At 37.1% G+C, this 8,247-nt stretch overlaps 1 pseudogene; it reads left to right on the top strand.

The window, feature by feature from the left end:
• The first annotated feature begins 1,124 nt into the window (after positions 1-1,124).
• On the top strand, positions 1,125-7,696 carry LOC124225787 (arylsulfatase K-like; annotated as a pseudogene).
• Positions 7,697-8,247: the final 551 nt, after the last annotated feature.

Here is an 8,247-nt window from a genome sequence, read left to right as displayed (position 1 = left end):
GGAGGTAAGAGTCTTCTTATCTCTGTAGACTAAATTCCAAACGTAGTTTTTCAGATTTTAGTTTTGCCGTTGGAATAATTAGTATAAGTCATCCTGCAATCTTATGCAGCTGATTTTAAGCAATGAACACCAAATATATCATTACTCCCATACACAACTGCCACCGACTGATTAGCTTAAACTAAAAAAAATTAAAGTCAAACTATAAAAATAATGTTCTCCATAACTAAGAAAACATTATCCATTGTCAGCTTTACTGTTTCTACCCATCATGCATACCTCCAAAAAACCTCACCTAGCAATACACCTATCATTACAGCTTTGATCACATTAAAATCAATTGACCATTTACTTGAAGAAACAAAAATATAAAAATGCATCACCAATTAATAAGTGCACATCTACCAGATACTTACTGAAGGCAGCAAGTATGGCAAGAGTTCAGGAAAGCAGGCACAAATCCTTTGTAGCCTACAAGAAGGGATATTTGGAAAAAACATAATGGTCTCCTCCACTACTAAAGAACTTAGATTGTTAAAATTTTCTGATGTCCTCGAGTCATAAATGGTCACTGTTTCACAGCTCAAGATAAATACACTGTAAAAATATAAAATAGTAAATAGTAAGGGGGAACCATAAATTATCCAGTTTACTCTCATATTTTACAACTAAGTCAAGTGAGATCCAAAGAGGTTTCCCCTTGCCCAAAGGCATGCAGCTAATTAGTGGCAAAGCTACAATCAGAACCAAGGTCTTCCAACTCCCAACCAGCCCAAAGTTCCCTCCCCAGGGTGAGTACTGCTGAACATACAAGAGAAGCGCTAGTTCAGAGGTCATAAAGCGGCGATCTTAGGTCAAACAGGGCCCTTGGTGTAGTGGCCTGTTTGGACAGAGTGTTTTGGAAAAATTATGCCAATATCTCAAAAATTAGGAATGCTTGCATGAAAATACAGATTTACAGCTTCTTTCAAAAAATAAGACGATGAAATAACTAGCATGCTTTCCCACGCAGCAATAATATACTAAAGCTGAGAAGTAACTGCCTTCTGTAGACACCCACTCAGACAGCGTATGCAGCATAATCTTATTCCAAACCAGCTTTTTCATTCACTTGAACTGCCAGGATGCCGTAGGAGTTTTAAGAGCCTTCTGCACTAGAGCTATTTAAATCATCAACTCTAAACAATTCCTAATGGTAGTAGAATTTTGGCTGTGTTTTAGTGGCTGGGTTTAACTAAATCACAAAGTCACTAGACAGGAAAGACAGGAGAGAAAAAGAAAAAAAAAATAGTATGAAACCAGTGGTAATTCCTTTAGAGCATAATCAGAACTTGATTCATGCACTCAAAAGGTCTTACTTCCGTAGGAAGCAATAACTGCTAAGTCCTCTTTCAAGAGTTTTAGTTAATAACAGGAAAAGCTCCATCCTTAAACCTCCGCTTTAAGGAACGAGTAAGAACACATACTCATATTTCCTAAGGTAGTAATCTCAGTGGTTTAAAATCCTATATATTATTGCTACAGATCACAAGCGTAATGACATTTTTACATGATATTTTAAGATTTAGTACTATGCTACAACAAAAGGAGGTAGAAAGAAGAGAGACAAGAATGGGGGAAAGAAGTCTACATTAGGAACATGCCTAAACTTTTTCCCTTAAATATGGCACTTCCATTTCTTTCAAACATAGATAAAGTTTAACTAAAATCTTTAGGGGACAGTCCAGTAAGCAATGAGCACCTCTAGCATTCAGGTCTTGGTTTCTAATACTATTCTCTGATAAAAGAACCAGGACTCCTTGGAGAAATGACCAATTCTAGGACTGGGGACGAAAATATACAAGTGGAGCCTGGAGCACCTTGTAATGTCAGAAAGTTAGGAAATGCTTAAAAAATAATAAATTAATTAATAGAGGTATGTCAAAGGAACAAAGGAGTCAACTAAAAGAGCTTCCAATGACCAAAGCTGGAATAACTTGAGCAAGAAAATATAGTAGTATTGGATTGTAACCGAAAATGTAAAATATTCATGAATCCATACTGATATAAATAAAGGATTGAATAAACAAATTAGTGAGAGGGGCTGGCCGAGTGGCATGATGGTTAAGTTCACCTGCTCCTGTTTGGCAGCCTGGGGTCACAGGTTCAAATTCCAGGCGTGGACCTATACACCACTCATCAAGCCATGCTGTGGCAGGCATCCCACATACAAAATAGAGGACTGGCATAGATGTTAGCTCAGGGTCAATCTTCCTCACCAAAAAAAACAGAAAGAAGGAAAGGCCTAAGACTAGCTTTCAACCTTAAGTGTGTCCTGAGCCCCTTTATCAATCTTATCTCTTTCTACACGTGTCCAGCCACAGTGCAAGGAACTGTGCCAAGTACCTTTCACCTTCTTCTACATATCAGTAGTATTCTATCACACAGAAAACCCACACTCCTGCCCCTGAACATAACCACAAAGTGTGGCTTATTGTGTGGTCAGCCTACCCAGCACGGTTTTGTTTCAACAAATACTTCAGAGACTGCAAACTACTTAGGAAGGAATGATCTCATCCCACCAACCCAACAGCCAATTTTATCAAAAAGCTTTTTGTTACAAGCTGTGATAACCCAGGAAACCAGATCTATTTTTACTGTTCAGGCAAGAAAAAGGAAGAAAGAAGAAAACATACGGGGGAAAACTCAGATATTTACCATTTTAAAAAATGACTTATTCTACTGAATTTTCCCCTTTCTTTGATGTCTGGCTACAAGTGAACAAAAAGAAAGATTTCCAGAATTTTTTAACGCCAAGAAAAAAATGATTTATTGTGACAACTAAAAATCAAACTTCATATTCTAGTCCAAATATTGAATCTACCTTGGGTCTGATTTGTATCAAAAATAAGAATTCTTCTCCAAAATCACCTCAACATTTATTAAGTGCTCATATTCCAGATACTAGTTTAATCACTTTAGATATATTAATTCAATTAATATACTGAACACTTCTAGTGTGCAGGTTTATTATTTCTTGCATTTAAAATGAGGACACCAAGGCACGCACTTAGAGGTTAAATAACTTGCCTGAGGGTACTCAGCTAGTAAAGTGGTAGAACCCAACTCTTAATTACTACCCAATACTGCCACTCACAGCAGTTTTTATAGCAAGCTCTAGGCAGAGCTAAAAAAATCATTAAATACACTGAAAAGTCAGAGGCAATATAAACATTCTCTCCCACCACTTCTACATGCAACTCCCTACCCCAACTCCCAGCTCCTGAAACAGATAAAGACATCTCCAACACGGAGAGACAGAGGGTAGCAGGAATGGGAAAATGAGCAGGCGAGTATACAGGCAAATATAAGGACTTCTCTTGCTCTATGACATCAGATGTGCCAGATGGAAATGGTTAGCATAAAAAAAGATGCAGGGGAAAGGGGGTGCTTAGAAAAGCAAAATTTCCCAAGAGTCTGGGGAGCATAAGCAATCCAGTCATCTAAAAAGTGTTCTCTTCTGGGGGAAAGATACACTTTTTAAATACCTTACAATATACCCGTCTTTTTGTCCCCTCGGCAACTGTGTGGAAGCATGAACAAGACACTCTGTCTGACTCTCCTAGAGCTTAGATGAAACAGCCCCAAACTATATTCCTTTGTTCTAAATCCATGCTTATCCAGCATCCTCCTCATTTAGAATAAGCCAAGATGGGGGTAAGAAGAGGGGCAGGAAAGCAAGAAGGAAAAGTGACACTAACCACTGAAAGTTAGTTTCATCTGAAAAGTCAGTATCCTAAGTCAAAAATTGTAACCTAGATCCTGGAGGCTGGTAACCAGTTAGCGTCCCTCACCAAGACCACCTGACTCCTAAATGTAATCTCTTTGAATGTCTGGTAAAAAAATAAAACTGCCATGCATTTGCATTCATCACCTATTAACCTTACTCCCCTATTTTTTTAATTCTTAAAAAAAGTTGTTATTCATCATTTACTACACATCTAGGTACTCAAAGCACATGGATGTACCTTCTCTTTGCTTGGCTCCAAGCAGGCATACTGTCATGTATGGAGCTATGGCCAAATGCTTTGACAAAGGGTGTGCACATCCAGACCCTTGCCCAGGCAGTTCCTTCTGCTTAGGTGGTCAGTAATTATCTCTGCTCTAAAACACTTAGGAAACACAAAATAGATCAGGAGAACTACTTAGAGTGAGTCTTCCTAATTTGTGTGTATCAGTATGCATGTGAGAATCAAATGACTGAAGGTGGCTGATGCAACAAAGGAATCTACAGCAGACAGCATAAGGAACAAAAGCTAACATAATCTCTTCTAGTTTGTGGGGCAACTGTCTGAGATTCTAAAGGTGAATGTTGTCCCCCAGTAAGATAAAACAAAAAGATGGTTATAAGGCCTACTGAGAGATAAAGACTAAACTTAGATTACCAGCCTAGGGCCTGAAAATATTCAGTGAGGACAGTAATACAAGCATCAACATGAAATAAAATCTGAAAAGGAAACAAGCAAACTCCAGCAAACAAAGTTCTGAGGAAAGGAAAGAAAGAGTGCCTCCAGAAAGAGGAAAAGCTGTTATAAGAGCTATAGAACCTCCCTTCATCTCCTGGTGCTCTGAAGTGATCCCCATGCACTCAGGAGCTACATGAGAATGAGTGTAGGTAACATGAGTGAGAGTGGCTAAGTACATTAGTACACTGAATCAGAAATAATGATATCAATTCTTCCTCTTCAATCCTAAAATAATTCTCTCTTGCTTAGTAACCAAAATGCCATTCTTCTTTCCCATCTTTTCAAAACCTACCTCAACTATCTCCATCTCAATGAAAGCCTCCATGACTTCCAGAACACTCTATACGGTATGTGCTTCTAGTACAGCGCTGACAAACTTTATTATTTATGTGCCTATTACCCCTTATAAACTGTAAGCTCAAGAGCAAGGATTTTCAGTGATCTTTGAATGTTCCTATCCCAGTTCCAGGAACATGCCAGACACAAAATAATGTAAAGTGAAATGTTTCATATTTTTCTAATTCTGAACTTTTAATTTTTCTCTTTTGATCACAACCCATGGGGAAAAAACTCATTTTATATAATGACCCATATTCACACACATACACTTACATACATCCACACACATATAAATGAAACAAAGTTTCATAAATCAATACTAATCTTCACTATGTAAAATGTATTGATATCTTCTGTTCCTTTTTTTTAAGGGCTGCCTGTGATCCACAATTTGATTCTGGTAAAATCAATCACTTAAGAGAAGGCCATACACAATTAAAAACAGCTTTCAAAGTTTACTGTGGACATCCCCTGGGAAGATGATTTAATATAGATTTAATATAGATAGTCCTATGCTGGGAATCTGATTTGGTAAGTCTGAGTAGAGGTCCAGGAGTCTGCATTTCAAACTATGCTAAATGATTCTGATGTGGACGACAAAACTACACTTATCAGAAACATGCCTACATAATTTAAGATTTAATCTCAAAAGTCATAGCTTCAACTCATCTTACACTAAGTTACAGGTTAACCAAAGCACCTGCAAGAAGGTTCCTGTCTTGCTAATAGATTGGTTTTTAAATCTGAAAGCTGTTTGGCTCAACAATCCTTTTATACACTTCCTCTAATGCAACTTGGTAAACCACTAAGATCTAACTGTTCCTCTTAACTACAGCTCTTCGCACCAAGAAAACAAAAGAATGATATGAATGAAAGGCATTTTTGTTGCCAAGTCATTTGCTTTATAACTGAAAGGGCTTTTGAAAACTAGTCACATTGACCATACAAGTGGCATATGTAGTCATCAGTTTGGAACTCCTAAGTACAAGTGGCCTATAGATCTAAGGCGATCACTAATAGCTCAAAAGTCTGACCACAAACTGCTTGAGAGCCAACACTGAAATAAAGCTTGCGTAAGAAGACCCTACAACGCAAGCCTCTACTTTTTGTAATTACAAGCCAGTAAGACAACCCTGATTACTGAAAGTTTTAAATTCAACAATCAACATTAAAAGAGTACCAAACACTTGCAGTGAACAATCCAAAAGTTAAATTAAGAAAACAATTCCACTTACAACAGCATCAAAAAGAATACTTAGAAATAAGTTTGGAATCACTCTGTTGATAAGAGATGAGGTCAGCTGAACTGGTCCTGGAGGGCCCAGGATTACATAGTTAGTCTGAACATTTATGTGACTGAGTCTAAACACTGTTTTTCACAGCGCCTTCTTCTGTTTATACTTAGTCAGTTTTTAAAACTTTTTAAATACCTTACAATATACCTGTCTTTTTGTCCCCTCAGCAATCATGTGGAAGCATGGACAAGAGATGTTGCCTTCTTACTCAGACGAGAAGGCAGGCCTATGGTTAATCTTTACCCTAAAAAGATGAAAGTAACAGTTATGGAAAGGGACTGAAGGAATACAAACAGAGCAGAAAATTGGTTAAGTAAAGAAGCAATTAATTATACTCAACCATTTGTTCTGTACTAGATTAAATTTACCACACTCTTATCCTTCACCATCTTCAGGAGAAAATTTGGAGCGTCAACATTTCTCACATCTCTTTATTGGTTTAAAAAAGTGTCTCATTGGGACCAGCCCAACGGCTGAGCGGTTAAGTTCACACACTCTGCTTCAGCCACCCGGGATTCACCGGTTCAGATCCTGGGCACAGACCTACATACCGCCCATCAAATCATGCTGTGATGGCATCCCATATAGAAGAACTGGAATGACTTGCAACTACAAGATACAACTATGTACTGGGGCTTTAGGTAGGGAAAAAAGGGGCTTATGATGCCATCAAAATCTCAAAGTGGTTGCCTCTGTCAGAAATGCACCCTATAGATTATGACTCTTCTTACACAAAAAACTGCAATGGGAAGTTTACAGAAAAAGAAATTAAAAATATTAGAGCCTTTTATTATGCTATATGTGCTGAGACAGATGCCATACTTGGTGAAATTATTTTGGCTTTCACCAGTTAGATCTTCTTCAGAAAACTAATGTCATATACACTCAGACCACAAAGAGCTAGCCACGGAACACTGTCAGTTTTATAAAATGAGTATGTGTGAAGCTAGTGCCCATGTTCCACTCTTGATAATGGGACCAGGAATTAAGGCCGACCTATAAATATCAAACACGGTTTTTCTTGTGGATATTTATGCTTGATATTGCTGGAATTCCTCTGCCTCAGAACCTGAGTGGATACTCTTTACTGCCATTATCATCAGAAATACTTAAGAATGAACATAAATGCAAAAACCTAACACATATCCTAGATTCTGAACGAATTCCCTGGATGCAATGTGAATGCTTCCCCTACATGCTTTGAACTAACCAGTGGAAGCACAGCCTACTCTGAGGGTGCTTCAGTATTGCCTCAACTCTCATCTTTCCTCAGATCCAGATGAACTAACAAACACTGCTACAAAATTTCCAGAAATTACTCACTCTTCGGATCAAAAGCTTCCTTCCATTATAAATTACCCTAAAGTTTCTGCTTCTCTCCACCAATACAATAAAGGGCAGTTTCTCAAGTGGAAACAAACTGTAGGGCACGTCTATTCAAATATGTTAGCAATCTTTAGGTGCCATCAGGACTGGCAGAAAGAACCAAGGAAGTATGAAACCACAATCGATTAGTGGCTTAAAACCCACGTTAATCCAAAAAAAATTGAAAAATAAGAAAATAATGTTCTAGAGCTATGCAGAAATATATTAAAAGATCATGATTAGCTGTATATTTTAAATGTTAATTTGAATAATTACTGATTTTAGTTACTTTTAAAGAATGGACTATATTTTAAAATAAAATACACTATAAAATTATATATTCAAAAACAATTACTATTAAGACCTCATTCTTACCAACTTCTAACAACTTAAAGAAGTATTAAAAGGATAGAAGAAGCAAATGGTATAATACTATGTTCCTTTGAATAATATGGAATACAGAATATTTTAACAATTATTGATTACTTATGAATTATAAAATAGCTTTTGTGAGTAAAAAGAAAAAAATTTAATAAAAGTATAAAACATACTCTGAAAAATACAAAACATTGGTGAAAAAATTAAAGGTCTAAACAAATAGAAAGACACCCCAAGTTCTTAGATGGGAAGACTTAACATTGTTAAGACGGCAATACTCCCCAAACTCATCTGCAGACTCAAGGCAATCTCTATCAAAATCCCAGATGGCCTCTTTCAGGAAATTGACAAGCTAATTCTAAAAT

This window comes from Equus quagga, chromosome 1 (genome assembly GCF_021613505.1).
Source record: "Equus quagga isolate Etosha38 chromosome 1, UCLA_HA_Equagga_1.0, whole genome shotgun sequence".
NCBI lineage: Eukaryota > Metazoa > Chordata > Mammalia > Perissodactyla > Equidae > Equus > Equus quagga.
This window is presented reverse-complemented; position numbering and strand designations above follow the sequence as displayed.